General features: G+C 40.9%; 1 pseudogene; it reads right to left on the bottom strand.

Annotated features, from left to right (window-relative positions):
• Nucleotides 1-13,653: 13,653 nt before the first annotated feature.
• Nucleotides 13,654-13,753, bottom strand: LOC150039248 (U6 spliceosomal RNA; annotated as a pseudogene).
• Between the last annotated feature and the right edge of the window lie 7,976 nt (nucleotides 13,754-21,729).

The following is a 21,729-nucleotide window of genomic DNA, read 5'->3' as shown; positions in this document are numbered from 1 at the left end:
TATATTGATTGTAAAGCTGGAGCAGGGTGCAGAACCATGGATATGAGAAGTCTCAGAAAAGAATTTTACAGGGGGAGATATTGCATTTTGTATAGTGATGGTAGAGCCAGAGCACAGTAGATAAATATATCTTGAGCAGTATGAAGCAATAATATTCCTAGTTCCCCTAAGTTCTACATGTGGCAGAGAACTAGATGATCCTTTTTCTCAAAGATTTATGAATCAAGAATTCATATGGAGGCATACTGAATTTTGTGTGGCAGTAGAGTTAGAGTTAGAAATACTCTTTACCTTTGTGGAAATCATTCTCAACCAAAAAAAATAGAGATACAGAAAATAAGATTTCATTTTCTTTATAACTAGGATAACACAGGTAAAGTATAAAATGGAATATGCCAGTGTTGATTAAAAAAGTGTCTTCTCAGTGATGGGCAGACACTGTGATTCAGATTCAAAGATTTTAGACTACAGTGGATGATGGACAAGTCCTGAACTGGAGTCTCCTTGAACTTTCATGTTTCTTCTGGTCAGAATTGTCAGAAAAGGGATTTGTACTTAGACTTTGTCTAAGATTGATAGAAATTAACTTTAAAATTCCCACAGATACATGAAGAAATTGATAGTGAGAAGCTAGTAATCAAAAGATTCATGTATAAATCTTTACTCTCAGGAACCTTTACCATTTACAAATAAAAGGCAAGGGGATAGATAAAATACTCCAGTTGTAGCTGAATCTAGAAAATATTTCTGTTCTTCACTTAATGGCTGAGAATGAAAGCAGCAATATATACATATTTCAAGAAAATAAAAGAAACAGCTTATTCCCCCATGGTAAATAAAAACAGTATTTGAAAAACACAACCATAACGATACTCTATGTAGATGGTACTCAGTTTAAAGCTCTACAAATACAAAGTACAATTATTTGTGATGTTTTAAAGTCCTAAAAGTTAGGGAGGGAGAAAATGTCTACCTTGACCTGGCATGGTGGCTCACACTTGGAATTCTCGCTACTCCAGATTCTGATGTCTGAGGATCATAGTTCAAAGCCAGCCTAAGCACTCTTATCTCCCAGTTAACCACTATAAAACAGGACGTGGCCTGTGTCTCTGTGGGTATGGTGGTAGCCTTGAGCTAAAAAGCCCAGGGACAGAGCCCAGACCTACACTTCAAGCTCCACAACCAAAAAAAAAGCCAGAGGGGATGTCTCACACCTATAATCCTACTCATGAGGCTGAGGTCTGAGGATCAAGTTTCAAAGCCAGCCCAGGCACAAAAGGACCTGAGACTCTTATTTCCAATTAACCTGGAGAAAATGAGCAGTGGGGCTTGGCTCAAGGGTAGGGTGGTAGCCTTGAACTGAAAAGCTCAGGGACAACACCCAGGCCAAGTTCAACCTCCAGAACACACATAAATAAATTAATAAGTAAGTAAATGATGGAAAAATAAATCTATAGAAAGCAAATGTCTTTATATTAAAGAAAATTGGAATCTTATTTATGTTTCTCTCTTTTTTTCATTGTAATTCATTTTAAATATCCAAGAAATGGAGGACATAATTACAGCCTGCCAGGAAAATTCAGTTGGATGTCTATGTGAAGTAGAAGTCACCAATAGTTATACAGTGGATGAAAGAGGGAGATTAGTGAGAATATATGATTTGAATTCAAACCATAAGGCAGAGCTGAGTAGCAATATTCTGGATTAGTGATGAAGACTGAAGAATTCAGTGAGTGTCAGAACACGCTCCTTTACAGTGAGCTTGATGACATATGTGCTGAATCTAGGCCAGGTGTGTCTCCTGTAGTTGAAGAATCCTTCAGATATTCAGAGCATTTTAGACCAAAATTTGAGTGTTCTGATGAGCTGAAGTATTTTGAATATGGTGAAGAGAAGGTTTTAAACTCAGAGAGCATATTTTTTTAACCAGCATTGGGTTTTTGTGGGATACTCTGACAATGACCATAACCAGCATAGAGACAACTATGATAAGTCTACTCACAATACCCACGCAGTAGTTCAGAGAGAGAAGAAAACAACTGAATGTAATAGATGTGGAAAAACATACACTCAACTCAGAAATCAGCTCTTAGGAGACACTGGGGAATTCATACAAAAAAGAAGCAATATGAATGCAACAAATGTGGAAAGTCTTTCACCCAGAAGGTAGAACTTAATAATCATCATAGAACACACACAGGAGAGAAAACTTAGGGATGTAAAGTATGTGGAAATTCTTTCTCCGTGAAGGCATACCTTACTACCCATCACAGAATACACACAGGAGAGAAATCATATATATGTAATAGGTGTGGAAAGTCTTTCACCAGGAAAATAGACCATACTTTCCATCGGAGAACACACACATGAGAGAAACCATATCAATGTAAGAAATGTCAAAAGTCTTTCAGAATGAAGTCATACCTCATTTTGCATCAGAGAACACACTCAGGAGAGAAACCTATAACATGCAAGAGGTGTGTAAAATTTTTCTCCCACAAGTCAGCACTTAATGCCCATCAGAAAACACACACTGGAGAGAAACCTTATCAATGTAACAGGTGTGGAAAGTCTTTCAGAAAGAAGTTATAGCTCCCTTTGCATCAGAGAACACACACAGAAGAGAAACGTTCTCAATGTAACAGATGAGGAAAATCTTTCACCTGGAAAACAATCCTTAATAATCATCACAACACACACAAGACAGAAACTTTATGAATTTTAATGAACATAAAGTGTTTTTCACTCGGAAGGCAAAACGTACCAATACTCAGAATACACACAGAAGAGAAAACTTACGTAATTAATGTAGAAAAGCTTTCACCAAGAAGGCAGACCTTGCCGACCATCAGAAGAGACAAACAGAAAACCTTTATGAATGTTATGAATGTGAAAACTCTTTCATCTAGAGGAAGGCCTTACTAATCATCAGAGATGACATATAAAAGAGAAACCATATGAAGAACAAATGTGCAAAGTCCTTCACATAGATATGACACCTAAACAACCATAAAAGAAGTCTCACTGATGAGAAACCTTAAGACTAATAAAATATGTGAAGTCTTCCTAGAAGAAAACTCGGTTTGCATCAGGGTACCCACACAGAGGGAAGGCTTATGAATGTAGCAAATGTGTAGTCTTTCATTCAGAAGGCCCAGCTCAGGGTTCCACATGACAGAAATCCAATGAATGAATCAACTATGGAAAGTTGTTTCTTTTTGTTTTTGTTTTTTACTTTAATTTTCGGCTAGGTAATTGGATGTAACAGTAGTTAATTTCTGGTAGTTAATTGGATATAAGTGTCTCTTGGACTTTTTTGCCAGGGCTGGCTTTGAATCTCGATCCTCAGATCTCAGCCTCCTGAGTAGCTAGGATTCCAAGTTTGAGCCACCAGCACCTGTGGAATGTTTTCAAGAAGACAGACGTCAGTTGGCAAAATAAAACACACAGAAGAGAAATTGTTTGAATGCAACAACTGTGGAATGTCCTTTACTAAGAATTCATGGCTCTGTATATATAAAACACACAGGAGAGAGAAATCTCATTAATCTAACAATTGAGTAAAATCTTTCAACTGGAAGGCACAGCTCAGTATTTATCAGAGAACAGATTCGCTAGAAGAAAAGTAGCAAACAGAACAAATGTTCAATGACTTCTAAGCCGCCAAGAACACGGAAAGCATCCATTTTTCTACTACTACTCCAACGTCTTCCACTGTATGTCCATGCATTATAGAAATGACATACTATATAGAGTTAAATTTTGGAATGGAAGATGCAATTCCATGCTTATTATAAAATTTGCACAGAAGACAAATCTCTCTTAACACCTTTTTTTCTCTTTTTTTATTGCAAATAGTAAAAGGGTTGCATGATATTTGCCAGATAGAAGGTGCATTAATTCACATACATTGATACCCTTTCACATGTCTTGGTACCCATTACCCTCCCCCCCACACCCCCACACCTGTCTTGGTTTTCTCCCCTTCCCTATCAAATTTCAAATAAACAAATACAAATAAATACAATATATCAGATAACAAATTGAGATACTATAAAAATATGAGATAACCAAGGGACAGCAAAGGAGATGAGAGACAACATAGTATATTAAGGACAACAATCATTCGTTATATGGCTTTTGTTTCAATATCCTGGAGGTCATTTTAATTAGCTTCATACTATATGGCCTTATGTATCAAGATTTTGCTCTATTGCAGATCTCTGCTAGTAGAGACCAAGGTTTCTAATGATTATGACAAATGAGGGAAAACGTTGAGCCTAAGTTTCTTTGAGTCTGGCTTACTTCACTTAATATGATTTTTTCTAAGTCTTTCCATTTCCTAACAAATGGGGGCGATGTCATTCTTTCTGACAGCGGCATAGAATTCCATTGTGTACATATACCACAACTTGTTGATCCACTCATCAACTGAGGGACATCTAGGTTGGTTCCATATCTTTGCTATGGTGAATAGTGCTGCAATGAACATTATTGTGCTAGTGGATTTAGTATGCCCTTGTTTCTGGATGGTTGGGTAAATGCCAAGTAGTGGAATTGCTGGGTCATAGTGGAGTTCTATGTTTAGCCTTTTGAGTCACTGCCACACTGCTTTCCATAGTGGTTGAACGAGTTTGCACTCCCACCAACAGTGTAGTAGTGATCCCTCCTGGCCACATCCCCTCCAGCACCTGTTGTTATTAGTTTTCCTCATCCTGGCCATTCTAACTGGAGTGAGGTGGAATCTTAGAGTTGTTTTGATTTGCATTTCTTTTATGACCAGAGATGTTGAGCATTTCTTTATTTGTCTATAGGCCATTTTTGTTTCTTCTTCAGAGAAGACTCTCTTTGAGTCTTTGGCCCATTTTTAATGGGATGGTTGTTACTTTGGAGATTAGTTTTGGAGTGATTCAATTTTTGAGCTGTTGATATATTGTAGATATGAGGCCTTTGTCCGTTGTTTGGTTGGTGAAGATTTTCTCCCACTCTGTAGGCTTCCTGATTAGTTTACTAGCTATGTCCTTTGCCATACAAAAGCTCTGCAGTTTAATGCAGTCCCACTTATCCAGCCTTTCTCTGATTTGTTGTGACTCTTGGTCCTTATTAAGAGAGTTTCGACCTGTGCCAAGGAGGCCTAGTGTATCTCCTCTTCCTTCCTGTAAAGTTTTCAGTGTGTCAGCTTTTACCTCCAGGTCTTTGATCCATTTGGAGTTAATTCTAGTGCAAGGTGACAAAGAAGGATCCAGCTTTAGTTTTCTGCAGGTGTTTAACCAGTTCTGCCAGCACAACTTGTTGAAGTGGCTGTCTTTCTTCCATTCTATTTTTTTGGCTCCCTTGTCAAAAATTAGGTGGCCATAATCTGTGGTTTAGTATCTGGGTCCTCAGTTCTATTCCATTGGTCTTCAGGCCTGTTCTTGTGCAGTACCAAGCTGATTTCAGAATTATAGCTCTGTAATAGTGTCTAAAGTATGGAATTGAAATTCCTCCTATGCTGTTCTTTCTGATAATAAGTGTTTATGCTATACGGGGTCTTTTATTATTCCATAAGAAGTTTTGAATTGCCTCTTCTATTTCTTTAAAAACTGCCATTGGGATATTGATGGGTATTGCGTTGAATTTGTAGATAGCCCTTGGCAAGATTGTCATTTTCACAATGTTGATTCTTCCAATCCAGGAGCATGGGAGGTTTTTCCATTTCCTTAGTTCTGCTTTAATTTCCTTTTTTAGGGTTTTAAAGTTTTCGTCAAAAAGGTCCTTTACATTCTTAGTCAAGCTAATTCCTAGGTACTTTATTTTCTTTGAGGCTATTGTGAAAGGAGATTCTTTCCTGATTATTGCCTCGTTCCTCTCACTGTTGGCGTAAAGAAAGGCAGTTGAGTTTTGAGGGATGATTTTATAGCCTGCTACTCTTCCAAAGTTTTCAATCAGCTCAAGGAGCTTGGGAGTAGAGTCTATAGGATTCTTTAAATACAGAATCATGTCATCTGCAAAGAGGGATAGTTTTATTTCCTCTTTCCCTACTTGGATCCCCTTTATGCTTGCTTCTTGCCTTATTGCACTAGCTAGGAATTCTAGTACTATATTAAAGAGTAGAGGAGAGAGTGGGCATTCTTGTCTCATTCCTGATTTTAGAGGGAATGGCTTTAGATTTTCACCATTAAGTGTAATATTAGCAGTGGGTTTCTCATACAAAGCCTTTATTACATTGAGGAATGTTCCATGGATTCCTAGTTTCTCCAGAGCTTTTAACATAAAGGGATGTTGGATCTTGTCAAATGCCTTTTCCGCATCTATTGAGACAATCATGTGATTTTTGTCCTTGCTCCTGTTGATGTGTTGAATTATATTAATTGATTTGCGAATGTTGAACCAGCTTTCCCTCCCTGTGATGAATCCAGTTTGATCATAGTGTTTAATTTTTTTGATGAGTTGTTGTAGACGGTTGACCAGTATTTTATTGAGAAGTATTGCATCGATGTTCATCAAAGAAATAGGTCTATACTTCTCTTTCTTTGATGAATCTCTGTCTGGTTTGGGGATGGGGGTTATTCTGGCTTTATAGAATGAGTTTGATTAGGAACCTTCATTTCAATTTCGTTGAAGAGTTTGAGGAGTATTGGTGTGAGCTCTGCTTTGAAGACCTTATAGAATTCAGCCGTGAATCCATCTGGCCCTGGGCTTTTCTTAGACGGAAGTTCTCTAATTGCCATTTCTAATTCAGAGCTTGAAATAGGCCTGTTGAGTTGGCTTAGTTCTTCTTGGTTCAGTGTGAGTATGTTAATATTGGCTAGGAATTCATTCATTTCATCTAGATTCTCAAATTTGTTGGCGTAAGGGTTTGAGAAGTATTCCCTTATGATATTCTGGATCTTGGTAATTTCTGTCGTGATATTACCATTTTCATCTGTGATTTTGTTTATTTCGTTATGCTCTCTTCTTTTCTTGGTAAGATTTGCTAAGGGCTTGTCAATTTTGTTAATTCTTTCAAATAACCAACTCCTTGTTTTGTTGATTCTTTCTATAGTTTTTTTGGATTCAAATCATTTAATTCTGCTTTGATTTTAATAATTTGCTTTCTTCTACTGGGATTAGGGTTGGTTTGTTGTTCTTTTTCCAGGAGCTTAAGGTGAGACATTATCTTGTTGGTTTGCAATTTTTCCAACTTGTTGTAGGCACTCAGCGCTATAAATTTTCCTCTGAGTACTGCCTTTGCTGTGTCCCAAAGGAGTTGGTATTTTGTGTGCTCCTTACTGTTCAATTTCATAAACGGTTGGATTTCTGTTCTGATCTCTTCGATGACCCATTGGTGATTCAACAATGTGTTGTTCGTTCTCCATGAGTTACAGAGTTTTCGTTGGTGGAGATGTGTGTTCAGTTCCAATTTGATGCCTTTGTGGTCTGAGAGTGTGCATGGAACAATTTTAGTGTTTCTGAATCTTACCAGGTTTGTTTATGGCCTAAGATATGATCTATTTTGGAAAATGTTCCATGTGCTGCTGAGAAAAACGTATATTGTGTTGTTGCTGGGTGGAATATTCTGCAGATGTCTGTTAGATCTAGTTGGTCTACACATTTGTTCAGTTCTAAGGTTTCTCTTTTGATTTTTTGCCTTGTTGACCTGTCCATAGGTGAGAGTTGTGTGTTAAAGTCACCGACAATCACTGTATTTCGATCTATGTATGGTTTCAGTGTAAGTAAAGTTTGCTTGATGAAGTTCGGAGCTCCGGGATTGGGTGTGTAAATATTTAGGATCGTTATGTCTTCCTGGAGGAAAGATCCCTTTAGTAGTATGTAGTAACCTTCTTTGTCTTTTCTTACTAATTTTACTTTGAAGTCTATTTTATCTGATATGAGGATGGCAACTCCAGCCTGTTTATGGGGCCGTTAGCTTCATAGAGTTTATTCCAACCTCTCACTTTCAAAAGATGGTTGTTTTTTTTTTTGGGTAAGATGTGTCTCTTGAAGACAGCAGAACGATGGCTCTTGCTTTATGATCCAACTAGACAGCCTACGCTGTTTAATTCGAGAGTTAATTCCATTGATATTGAGAGTTAGGATTGAGAGATATTTATTAGTTCCTATCATTTTTAAAAGCTTTATTAGGGCCTGTGTCTTGACAGTTCTTGTGGTCCTTAGATGGTATGCTGTTTAGGTGCCATTTCTTTCCCTATATTGCATTTATTTTGGTTTCCTATGTATAGAACATCTTTCAGAATTCTCTGTACTGTTCGTTTTGTTGAGACATATTGTTGCAGCTTTTCCCTGGAATGGAATGTTTTTATTGTTCCCTCAGTTATGAATGAGAGCTTAGCTGGGTACAGTATTCTTGGTTGGTAGTTACTTGAATTAAGGGCATGACATATATGCTTCCAGTCACTTCTTGCTTCCATGGTCACTGCTGAGAAATCTGGGGTTATTCTGATTGGTTTTCCTTTATAGGTTACTGATCCCTTTTCCCTGGCTGCCTTTAGGATCCTTTCTTTGGTTTCTATTGATTCAGTTCAGATTACGATGTGGCGGTGGGGATGTTCTTTTCTGGCCATTTCTGTTTGGTGTTCTAAAAGCTTCTTGTATCTGGATGGGCCTGCCCTTCTGGATATTTGGGAAATTTTCTGAGATGATTCCCTGAAGTATATTTCCAATACCATTGACCTCTTTCTCCAGGCCCTGCTCAATACCAATGAGCCTTAAATTAGGCTTCCTAAATGTATCTTGGACATCCTGAAGCGCTCTCTCATTTTTCCTAGATTTGGATTGACTCATTTTCTGTTCTTTCTCTATAATAACTAAATTATCTTCAGTCCCGGAAATTCTCTCCTCTCAATGTCTAACCTACTATCAAAGCTATCTACTTTATTTTTCATCTCCCTTGCTTGTAATTGCTCATTTTTGATGCCTTGCATCTCTTGTTTTAGATCATGTATGCATTTCTTTATCTCCTTGATTTCCTTTTGAGTGGTTAGCTCAGTAGCTTTATTTTCTTTGAACATTAGCTGGAGTTCGGTCACCTTTTTATTTGTGGATTCTATGAATTCATCCATCTTTCTTTGAAAAACCTGTATTATGGCCTCCTTTATGGCTTCTTCTTTTTCACTTATCACCTTGTTTATGGTTTCCTCTTGTTCAGCTATGTCTTCCTCCCTTATCTCTTTATTTATATTTTCACATTTTTCATTCATGATGTATATCAATTTCATTTGTATACCATTTGGAAGACTCTCCTCTAGGTTTGCCAGTGACTGTTCCCTTGTCTGTTTACATTGGGTGGGGGATGTTGTTTCTTGATTTGACATTTTTCTTGAGTTTCTTGTTCTGCCCATTTGAAAATGGGAGCAAGATTAATACTAAACACGATTATAGTTTTTCAGATATAACGAACCTAGACCTCTGTAGCTGGCAGACACTAGATGTTCACAAGTTTTGATTGGTGTTATCACTCTTTCTTTTTGTGCAATTACAGACCAGTCTAATACAACCACTGATAAGCGATTTATACCCAAAACAATAAGCCTCTCAATCCAATCTCTATTGTCTTTACGTTCCTCTGAGCCTAGAGAATATTTAAACACCTAGATATACAGTATTGCTCAACAGCCATCAAGTGTAGATCCATGCAGTGTAAGGGTTGAAAGATGAACAGAGGTCCAGAGATAGAAAAATAGAATGAGAGAGGTCAGGGGAGGTACAAGAGGATTAATGTAGGAGTGTAAGAATATTGTAGTAATGAAGAAAAGGTATAGCATAAGGATAACTGACCTAAGTTGGTAAGTAGGTAGCGTATTTGAGTACAAAGTTTGGAAAGTATTAGAGTAAAACTTATGTGTTGCTGCACGACTAGCTCTTAGCCCAATCAGTGGCCTCACAGTGGACCGTGGGATGGATCTGCGAGCTTCCATCTGAGCGTGGTTGGCAGACGTTTTCCTCTGCTGCTTCCATGGGCAGCCCCAAGTGAAGGGACTGGGGTTTGAGAGTTTCAGGGGCTCTCAGCAGGACCAGCAGGACACCCCTCTGTTCCCAGGGGCGGGGCCCAGCTGAGGTCATGGGCTCCAAGGGTGGAGCCGCGCCTTTTTGGTTCTCAGAAGGGGACCTTGGCTGGTGGCTGGCCCTTCAGATCCCTGCTGTGTTTCCACTGCTTTGTCAGAGTCTGTGAGTGTGGGGGGCCCCTCGGTGCTGTCTTGTCAGGATTCCCAGCTGGAGGATGCCCCACTCAAGAATTGAGGGGGTGCAAATGCTGGCTCCTATTTTCCTGTACCCCCTACCCGCTGTTGTAAAGCAGGTTCCCAGCGCCCTCCACTCTCCAGATCCAGTGGCCTGGGAGAGGAGCCTGGTGGGCAGGTGAGAGCTGGGACAGCTCTGCCTCCCCTGGTGGGGTGCTGAGTCTTAGGATCCACCAGCTTGTCAGTCTCCCGTCAGAGGACTGGGGCTTCAGCCCATTGGGCGGATGGGAGTTGGGACAGCTCCTCCTCCCTTGGTGGGGTCCTGGGTCTTAGGTAGCCCTCCTGTCAATCTCCAGTCAATGGCCTAAGGAAGGGGGCTGTTGAGGGAAGGGACAGGATTCTAAATTTCTTGCCCCCCTGCTTCCGCCAGTCTTTCTCGGGCGGGGTGGAGGGGTCTGAGTTAAGTTCTATTGCTTGGCACCTGCTCTGCTTTCCCGATGTGTTTGGGGACGCTCTGTATTACTCACCCCTCTGCGTCCGTCTGCTGGTGTTCCACTGTGGAGGGGAGTCTTTCACTCCCATCGGTTCTCTGCCGCTGCCTGTGTTCTGCGTCTGGGTTCCACTGCTTTCTGTTATGGTTCTGCGTCTGGGTTCGGCTGCTTCCGCCCTTCCCTGGCCTGGTTCTGTGCTGATTTCTGCAGCAGTTGGGCTCCCAGCCTGGAGCCCTCCACTGCTGCCGCTTTTCCTGGCTTGGAACCGGCACCCGCCGCCGCTTTTCCGGCGTGGAGCCGGCATCCACCGCTGCTTTTTGCGGCTTTCTGAGGCTTTCTCCTCATGGAGCGGAGAGAGGTGGGAGAGGGGTCCTCGCGTTCCGAATTCTTTGAGAAAGTTGGATGTAAGCTTTATCTCGATTTCTTTTCCGGTTTGAGTCCTTCTCCGTTGCTTTTTGAGTTTGTTGTTGTGGATTTCTTAAGGTAGTTGGCTCGTGGGACTCCCTGGTTCTCTCTTTTTGTGAGAGAGAGCTAGGCAGGGTCCCTATTGTCTCTTCACCATCTTCCTTCTCCCCATCTTTTTTTTTTTTTTGGTGGTTCATGGTGGTTGAACTCTGGGCCTGGGCACCGTCCCTGAGCTGTTCAGCTCAAGGCTACCACCCTTCCCCTTGAACCACAGCCTCACTTCCACTTTTTCTAGTGATTAGTTAGAGATAAGAGTCTCTTGGTCTTTAGTGGTCTTTACTACCCAGGGTGGCTATGAAGATCAATCCTCAGATCTCAGCCTCCTGATTAGCTAGGATTATATTTTTCTGAGCAATAGTAAAACACCTGTGTGGATGATGTGAACTGCATGTGCTTTCTCCCTATTCTGGAGGTTGAAAGTAAAGTTCTCAGGAGGATGAATATCTGTCTGCCATCACTACTTTCCCTTTCTCCATCTCTCTGAAGATAGCTATACCACACAATTAAGACATGCTTTTCAATTAAGACATGTTTTTGTTAAACTTACTTCTGGTAGTAATGAAAATTAAGAGGGAGTAAAGGAAATTACAAGATGGTTGGATGGAGCTAACCTTGGTGGGTCATAACTAGAATACTAGCTATTCGGGAGGCTGACATCTGAGGATCAAGGTACAAGGCCACCCTACACACAAAAGGACTTTAGAATTTTTTAAAATATTTTTTATTGTTGGAGTAATATATAGAGGGGTTACAGTTACATTCACTATGTAGTAAGTGCATTTATTCTCACACATTGACACCCTGAGACATTTATCTCCAATTAACCTCTAGAAAACTAGAAATAGGGCTTGGCTCAAGGTTAGGTTGGTAGCCTTGAGGTGAAGAGCTCAGGGACAACACACAGGGTGAGATTAAGCCTCATGACCCACAATAAATAAATAAATAAATAAATAAATAAATAAATAAATAAATATATAAATAAGAAGCTAATAGTAGAAATAGCCTCGATCCAGGTGCTGTTGGCTCATGCCTGTAATCCTAGCTACTCAGGAGACTGAGAGCCAAGAATCAGGGTTCAAAGCCAGTCTCAGCACTAAAGACATTCAGGTCCTGTCATTGAGGAGCAGGGAGCAAGGCAAAAGACCCTGGACCTTACCATGAACACTGAACCACGAAGCAGCCTTAGCCAAGGGAATCCCAAAGCAGTGGTTGGGGTCAGTCCCCATCCCCTTTTGTCTCCTACCTGTTGCTGACCATCACTCAGCCTGTTCCTAGAGTGATATGGCATGGCTCTCCTGATGACTTTCCTGTCCTATTAGGAAATTTATTTATTAAATAAATCAAAAATTTAAAATTAAAAGTTGTTTTTTTTCCTGTCCTGGATATTGAACTTCGGGCCTGAGCAGTGTGCTTGGGCTTTCTCAAGGCTAGAACTCTACCACTTGAGCCACAGTACCACTTCTGGCTTTCTTTCTATGTATATGGTACGGAGGAATTAAACCCAAGTCTTCATTTGTATTAAGCAAGGACTGTACCTCTAGGCCAAACTACTGGCCTTGCATTTTCTTTAATAATTTCTTCAGCTAACTACTGAATAGCTAGGATTGCAGTGTAAGCCACCACACCTGCTTGGGAGAAATCTCTCATCTCCTTTCCTCTTATCTAAGATCCTATGCTTCTCTCCTAAAGGCTTATTATGATTTTTTTCTTGTGTGTGTCATTTGTGGGGCTTGACTCTGGGTCTTGTCACAGTCCCTGAGCTCTTCAGCTCAACGCGATCACCCTACCTCTGAGCCACAGCACCACCTATGCATTTCCCATGGTTAATTGGAAATAAGAGTCTCATGGCCTTTAGTGCATGGCTGGCTTTGAACTATGATCATCAGATCACAGCCTCCTCAGTAGCTAGAATTACAGGTGAGAGCTATCAGGCCCAGTTTATTATGATTTTTGATGACCTTTTTCACACAACATGTTTAGGAAATATTGGGTGAAAAATTGACAGCTAATATAATTTTACAAACTAATAAATTCCTTCCTTAAAAGAAAATTCCTTAAGAGGCAAGCAGATCAGGCAAAAACTGGGATACTTGAAGACTATCTGTGCAGTGTAATTTTCATTGTCCAAGGCAACATGTTGGATATATTTTTAAAATACATTTTTATTGTAATTAATGGAAGGATCACATTATATTCGCCAGGTAGATTGTGTATTACTTCACAAACATTGCTACCCTTTCTTATTTTTTTGCCAGTCCTGGGCTTGAGCTCAGGGTCTGAGCCCTGTCCTTGGACCTTGGACTTTCTCAGGGCTGTATTTCTACCACTTGAGCCTCAGCACCACTTCCAGCTTTTTTCTATGCATATGGTACCGAGGAATCAAACCCAGTCTTCGTGCATGCTAGGCAAGCACTCTACCACTAGGCTAAACTCCCGGCACCCCTTCTCATGTTTTTGTCCCCATTTCCTACCCCCACGCCTCCCAATCATCTTGTTTTCCCCCCTTCCCTATCCTATTTCAAATAAACAAAGATATATGAAAAACCATGGAATGCTTCATGAATTTGCATGTCATCCTTGCACAGGGGCAGGCCAATCTTCTCTGTATCTTTCATTTTGGATGTATTTATTCATAAGTATTTTACTGTTTGTACTAGTGTAAACATATTTGATTCCTGACATTATTTCTAAATTGTAAATTTCTCACATATGTATGTCCACTTAACTTTATCCAATTACTATATCCTGTTACTTCACGCTGAACTGTTATTGACAAAGAGTTTCTAAATCAAAGATAAGGTCAGCTTTGGGAGCCACTGGCAGCTGCCTCTCATCCTAGCTCCTCAGGGTGTTAGGTGCTTAGATTGCACCATGGCAGAGGCAGAGTCTGCTGGAGCACAGTCTCCAGCAAGGCCCCATAGGTCCAAGTTTCCACTGAGTCAGCGCTGCGGGGGAGTCCCACCCCCAACACCAGTGTTGGGCACCATGGAGACACCAGGCTTGTGGTGCCCTCTTATACACTTGCTAGCAAACACCTGTATCCATGGAGATCTGCCTTCTTGTGGAGCTTTCCAGTCTCTCAGTTGCAATCTGGTAGTTCCTTCATCAGACCTCCCCCATCCAGCCTCAATGGTGCATCCTGCTCCCTACCACCCCCCATATGGTGGTGAGAAAGTGCCAGGGGTGTGTTGGGTGGTCATTTAATGGTGTGCACTGGGAGCTGCTACACAGGGTTCACTTATCCCGGGTCCCTTGAAACCCCAGATCAGATCCCGGACTCCTGTGCTGCTGGTGCAATGAGTCCAGCTCCTCCCGCTTTGCAGATAGTGCTTGAGCCTCGCTGGTATCCAGCTCCCTGGGTCTGGGGCTCCTCACATTCCTTGGCATGGGACTCAGGACAACAAGACCTGCTTTGACCCCAGCACCTCAGTATCCTCGGCCCTGAAAAGGGGTCCACACTTTGCCCACTGCACACTGTTCCACCTATGGCCCATGGGATGCTAGCTGTTCTGTGCACACACCCATGTGTAAACCTGAATGCGGTTAGTGCCCACTGCCCTGTGACACATGTCTGTTTTGTCTACTAGTGTGGGGAGTCCACATTCCAGGGGATGGAAGAAAAGTTATTCAAACTTGTCAGTGGTGGCACCTGCCTGTAATCCTATCTGGTAGGAGGCTGAGAGCTGAGATGTGGCAGGAGAGTCCTTGAGACTTTTTTTGTATTTTGCAAGTTCTGGGGTTTGAACTTAAATCCTGAGCACAGGCCTTGGGCTGTTCCCTTAGCTCTTTAGCTCAAGGCTACTGCCCTCCCCCGGACACACAGCCCCATTTCTCATTTTCTAGTGATTAATTGGAGATAAGAGTCTCTCCTTCTTGGGCCAGGATTTTGGCTTTGTGGTAAGATGCTTGCCAAGCATGCATGAAGACCCAGGTTCTATTCCTTGGTACTACATGTATAAAGAAAGCCAGAAATGAGGCTGTGGCTGGAATGGTAGAGCACTAGCCTTGAGAGAGCCCAAGGACAGTGCTCAGGCCCTGAGTTCAAGGCCCAGGACTGGCAAAAAAATCTCACATTCTTTAGTGGCTAGTAGCTATGATTACAAGTCAAGTGTCAGGCACTGTACCCAGCGCCATTTTGAATTTTATCAGAGGAACATTTTTGTCAGACTTTGGTGGCTTATGCCTATAATCCTCTGCTTAGGAGGCTAAGATCTGAGGATCAGGATTCCAGGCCATCTTAGGCAGGAAATACCATGAGACTTATCTCTAGTTAAGCAGTGAGAAACCCAGAAGTAGTGCTATGATTTAATTGGCAGCATGTTATCCATAAGGAAAAAAGTCAAGAGAGAGTAAGAATCCTGGGTTGAAGCCAGAGTCCTAGTACACACGAAAGAATAGCAATGAAATTATTTACAACTGAGAAACCAGACCCTTGCTCATCATAACTCATTCCAAATTGCTAGTGTGAGAGACAACTAATGGTTTTGTTCTTTCCTTAGAGAGGTGAGATACTGCTGTGGGTTTATACCCAGTTTGGAGGATGGAAATAGACTCTTTGTGGCACAAAAGGGCAGAATCATTCCAGAATTGTGTTCAGTTTATGTCCTTGCAAACTGAAGAAGACCATCAGCTGCTACTTTCTACATCAATGGCTAGGATGTAGCAAGTGGTTTGTTTCAGTCAGCTTCATAGAACAGTGATTTCTAATTTGAGTGAGACTAAAAGGGGTGAGCCATTCTCCTTTTCTGTTTCAGAACTCCGTCCTATTAGTGTCAGTACTAAAAATGTCAGGTGTGCACTGGAAAGTGAATCTCTTCTGAGTATAATGTACCTTGCATTTTAGACAATAGCCACTTACTTTTAACTTTTCTCTTGAGTTGAAGCTAATGTGCTTATTTAGTTTTCTGAATAAAACCACAGTACCATAATAGAGTAAAAAAACAATTGACAGAATTCAAAGGCTAGGTTGACAGAATTAAAAGGCTAGATATTCATTTCTCAAGTATACCACACTGCATTTATTGCTCCTTCCTGGAAAAAAATATGCTCTAAGATGCCTTTGAGGTTTCATTGGTTGCTCTTTTTTGTGTGTGATACTAAAAGATGATTGTTCGAATACCTACTGTAAGTGTTATACACCCTCTTTAAACACTCTTTGATCTCATACATTTGGAAAAATTGATGCATTTTTCCTATTTCTCTGCTTTGATTTTATGTTTAATCTGCCATTATCCTTGAATCCTGTCAGGTCAAATGTTGGGACATGGCCACCCTGACTTCCCTTGGTAGGTTTTCAGACAGCCTGGCTTTCTCCCCTATATGGAGGCTGTTTCAGCATAGGTGATGAGGACGACAAGATCTATGCATGGAATACATTTTCCATAACAAACAATTTTGAGGTCAAATATTTTTGCAAAGTATCAGGTCCAAAGTTACGCTGGCAAGGATGCTTTCTTTTAGGCTTTTTTTTTAATTTTTTATTTATTATTATATTTTTTGCCAGTCCTGGGCTTGAGCTCAGGAATTGAAACTGGGTCTTCGTGTATGCTAGGCAAGCACTCTACCACTAGGCCAAACTCCTGGCCATAGGCCTTTTATTTTTAAAAAATACTTAATCAGTTTTTTTTAAGCTTATCAGTTTCTTAAATCCGGAAAATAAAAAGTTAAAAAAAATTGGTGAAATTTGAAACTAGGAATCTAAAAGCACCCATTGTGCCCAAAATGAACATTTAAAATTATTAAACGTTTGTTCTTATGTTTTAAATTATTAAAATTTTGTTCATGTATTTTACTTGTTAATAATTAGAACCAAACATGGTAGCTGTCACATGCATTTCTATTTACTTCAGTTACTGAGAAGCCATGGGTGGTGTCTCACGTCTTTAATCCTAGTTACTCAGGAGGCTGATATCTGAGGACCCCAATACAAGGAGACTTTTATCTCCAGTTAATCACTAGAAAAGGTTAAGTGGGGCTGTGGGTCTAGGGGTAGAGTGGTAGCCTTGAACTGAAGAGTTCAGATACCATGCCCAGGCCCAGAGTTCAAACCCCATAACCCCACCCCCCAACCAAAAAAGAAAAAGATACTGAGAAACTGAGGATTAGGCAAAATGTTCACAGTTCTGTATCTCAAGCAATAGGTAAACCCAGTGCATTGTGCTTTTTATCTCATCTACTTAGAAAAGGTAAAAAGAAAGATTGTGGTCCAAGCTGACCTGGTAATAAACATAAAAAATGAGTAAAAAAAAAAACAGTGGGGTGTGCAGCTCAACTCATCGAGCACCTACCTAGCATGAGTGATGCCTTGAGTTTAAGCACTGGGATAGAGAACAGGGGAGATTGGGAGAAAAGAAGAAATTGTGGAGTTATGATACAATCAATGTTGGAATTATATGAAATATTAAGTAAAGGGGTTACATATATTTTATATGAAAAGAGAATGATGATTTACTAAAAGGCAAATTGTAAAATATGGAATTCAGATTAAAATACATGTATAAGTGTTGTTTTCTCTAAAATGATACTTACATGCCTGTTTAGTTTAAAAGCAGTTAATGATTTCAAAACAAATAATACAAGAGTGGTTAGAAATGAATCAATGTTTTCTCATCATTTTTTCTGCTATATTCCCCATATACAAATTTCAAAGAACTGTTGTTGATGATATTTGTTATTTGTTAATTTAATCTTTCATCCTGAGTCTATAGTCTATTGTGCTCACTGTTTATGTTTGTGATCTTTCTTTTCCCTTCAGTCTTAGGGATAGAACTCAGGGTCCGGGCACAGTCACTGAGCTCTTTTTCTCAAGGCTAACACACTACCACTTTTTGCCACTGTAACACTTCTGGTTTTTGAGTACTTCACAAGAGGTAAGAGTCTCACAGTAACTTTTCTGCTTGGGATGGCTTTGAACCATGATCCTACAGGTGTGAGCCACTGAAAATTGGCTGAACTTATTTTCTTTACCTGTTAGGTCTGTATAACCATAGCCCTCAAATACTTGTACAGTGAGATACAAAATTACATTAAGTAAAAATCACCATCTGAGGATGCTGTCCCGTAGCTTTGGTGCCCAAGGCTAGTACTCTATTACTCTGAGCCACAGTGCCACTACTGGTTTCCTGGTGGTTTATTACACTATCTTTGAACCTTGATCATCAGACCTCAGAATCTTGAGTTGCTAGGATTATAGCATCAGTAGTTGAAGAGGCATTTTTTAGTGTATGTCTTTTGTTCCTTTGTGGAAGCTCAGACAAATGTAAGTATATGGGTTTTTTTGCCAGTCCTGGGCTTGAGCTCAGGGCCTGAGCACTGTCCTTGGACTTTCTCAATCCTAGAGCTCTACCACTTGAGCCTCAGCATCACTTCCGGCTTTTTTCTATATGTGGTACTGAGGAATCAAACCCGGGTCTTCATGAATGCTAGGCAAGCACTTTGACCAGTAGGCCAAATTCCCGGCCCCAAGTATATGGTTTTATTTCTGGGTTTTCCAGTCTGTCCAATTGATCTTTGGGTCTATTTTTGTGCCAATACTAACTTGTTTGTGTTACTATGGCTCTGTAGCATGATGCATTATGTTCATGTGTACTGTGAAAGAGGGATCACTTGACAGTGGTACCTGTCACGTGGATGGCAGCATGTCCAGATCCATAAATACCACTCAGCAACAAATGAGTACATATGAGAACACATGACATTGATTCAGATACGTTTTTATTTTCCATTACCCGAGTATGTGTATTTGCTCTAGACGATTTCAAGGGAAATATGATATTTAAGTTATAAACACTTAACAATGTCCTCAGTTCTAATGTCAGCAAAGTGTGCAGAAATTCCATGGCAAGGTCAGAGAGACAAAATGATTTGTGCAGGATGAGAGGAATGGTGACAAGGAAGATATTGATGTGACCTTGGAATGGCTCCTTGAAACACAGTCCAGGACAGAACCTAGGCCTAGCTGAGGAATTCAGGATTCAAAAGACAAGGTGTGACTCTTACTTTGTCTATGTGTACACACTGTGCAGTGGGAAGGGGGTTTTGGCCTCCAGTTTGTCTTCAGGTAGGTCTTATGTGAGAAGCAGCTTAGGTCATTGGTCCCTGAGCAGTGACCCTTCCTCCTTCACAATGGAATGGAACATGGAACCCTGGTAGCCAGGAATTATAACTGAGGGTCTGGTCAAGCCATCTCTTGGCCTGTGACTCTGGAAGGAGAAAGATGTTCTTGTGCTCTAGGAGAATGTCAGGAGACTCGGGTCTCAGGAATTTGGGGTATGGGTGTGTCTCTTGAGCCTGGAGAAGTTGGAACTGTGCTCAGCAACCAGTTCAACACCTCAGTCTATTTTCCACCAAGAAATCAATGGAAACACAAGGCATCTCAGGAGAGGAATAGTCAAGATACCTTCTTCTTGTGTGCTTTTCAGTGCCAATAATGATAGAATATTTTCTGTGTGGTTTTCAATCTACTTTCCCATTTCCACTTTTAAAAGATACTTTGTCTTTACCCTTAGAGTAACAATGACTCAGGCGAGACTGTGAATGTGCCCTGTAATGTGTGGAGCCCGGACGCAGGCCTGCTGGAGATGCTAGTGATGAACCTGGTCACTGCACACCAGAAAGGCAATGTTTACTTTCTTTGAAACTTTCTAAATAATAGACTCTGTGGGACAATGGAGCAAGTGCTGGCTATTTTGTTTGGAAAGTGAGTGTTCCTTCCTCTAGCTCAGGACTACTCATCTTTTCCTGGCTGGGACTTGGGAATACTCGGCATCTCAGAGCCTGTGTGTTCCTACTGGGGTGTTGTATTGAAAATGTGGGATAACACAACTGCACACCTTGTCTGATTTTTGAGACCTGGCCACCCAGCACATGTCATTCCCCTCAGAAGCTACAGCAGCCTCAGAAGTCTACTTACTGAGAGGCTATGATCAGAGGCACAAGATTCTGGCACACAAATTCAACTCTCACATGGATGAAGTCCTAGGAAACCCCATTTCCAATTAGTTAAGGTTTCAAAAGCAATCTTGGAGGCAGTAATGTAGACAGTAGAAAGCTAGGAAGAGAATGGACTGAGGACCCTGTGTCTACTGAACCACAAGAAAAGGAGATATTGGGCTTCCTCATTTACAGATATATGAGGCATTTTTATTTTTAGTTCTGATCCTGTGCCTTGAATTTAGGACCTGTTTTTTGTCACAGATTTTGGTGGTGAAGTGATGGAGTGCTCATCACGTGACCCACAGCTGGATTTTTGGCTGTTTGCTGGTTAATGGAGATAACAATCTCATGGAAATTTCCTTCAGAGGCTGGTGTTGAACTCTGTCCCTCAGAGCTCAACCTCCCAAATAGCTAGAATTATAGGCACAAGGAACTGTCACCATGCAGAGCATTTATTTTGGACACAGTCATTCAAACCTCTTCAGTTTTTTAGAGAACAGTATGGATTTATCCCATGTGTCTTCTTGTTATGTATTCTCAATGTGATTTATCCAACCCCATAAATGTCCTCTTAGTTCTGAGAAAGAGAGCCAGAGGTTGACTTTCTTCTCTTCTTCATCAGGTACAAATGGCTCCAGCCATGTGTGCATCTAAGATGAACACCTCACCATGGGAATCAAGCGAGAAAGGGGCTGAGGTGTGAAAGTCTTGATATTAGGGAGGGTGGCTGCTCAATCTCCTGTCACCAATCTTCCCACAGCACCCTTTGTTCCATCTTCATGATGTGGATGGACTTTTCTCCTGATGATTTCTATGATCGCAAGAACAAACACACTCTGAATGAACTCATGTTCTACGTGATGCTCAACATGCCCTCCTCGGACCTGCTCCTCTGTTTACACATTCTCCTTGACCAGCCGGAACAACCTGTGACCTATCAGATCAAAAACAAGGTGAGGAAGTCCTTGTGTGGGCACCTGAGAGCTTGTGAGTATAGATGGAACCAGATCCCTTGGGAAAGTCCTCCCAGACTGGTGATTGTCCTTATTACTACCAGTTTGGCACAATGGCCTTTTATGGGTATTCTCTTCCAGGTAATGTGTGTTCTCTCTTAGAAAAAAAAACAGGCATGGCCACTCATTAAATACACCCTACTTCCTCATCCATGTTCATTTCAAATTCACATTCTACAGCTTTTCCCATTAGGTCTCACGGTCTTTGTGTCCCCCCAGAACTTCTCTAATAATCATTCATTTATTTCTATTGTCAGATTTGGGCCTACAGAATGCAGTCACCTCAGAACTCATGACCTACTAGCCACCAGTGATGTGTGTGAAGGTGACAGATGGAGATCTGGAGCCATCACTACTGTATGAAGCCTGTGGATGGTGAGCGGTTTTTCATTTGTAGAAAGACCCAACTCAATTTTGAATTGTATGAACGACCCTGAGATGCTTCTGAAGAAGACCACGCATTATTTCTTCCATTTACTTTAACCCTGCCTAGATCTGCCACAAACAGTTCAAATTGACAAAGCTCTTATTTAGCAGGATCAACTAACCCCTGTGCGATTAATGGAAAATTTCTCCATTCTTACATTTAGTAAACTGAATAAGTGTCAGGAAGAGCACTGTGTTTCATAAGTTGGTAGATACCATTGTGGAGCCTGAATTAGCTTTCTG

This window comes from Megascapheus bottae, unplaced genomic scaffold, assembly GCF_031878675.1.
Source record: "Megascapheus bottae isolate mThoBot1 unplaced genomic scaffold, mThoBot2.hap1 HAP1_SCAFFOLD_197, whole genome shotgun sequence".
Lineage (NCBI taxonomy): Eukaryota > Metazoa > Chordata > Mammalia > Rodentia > Geomyidae > Megascapheus > Megascapheus bottae.
This window is presented reverse-complemented; position numbering and strand designations above follow the sequence as displayed.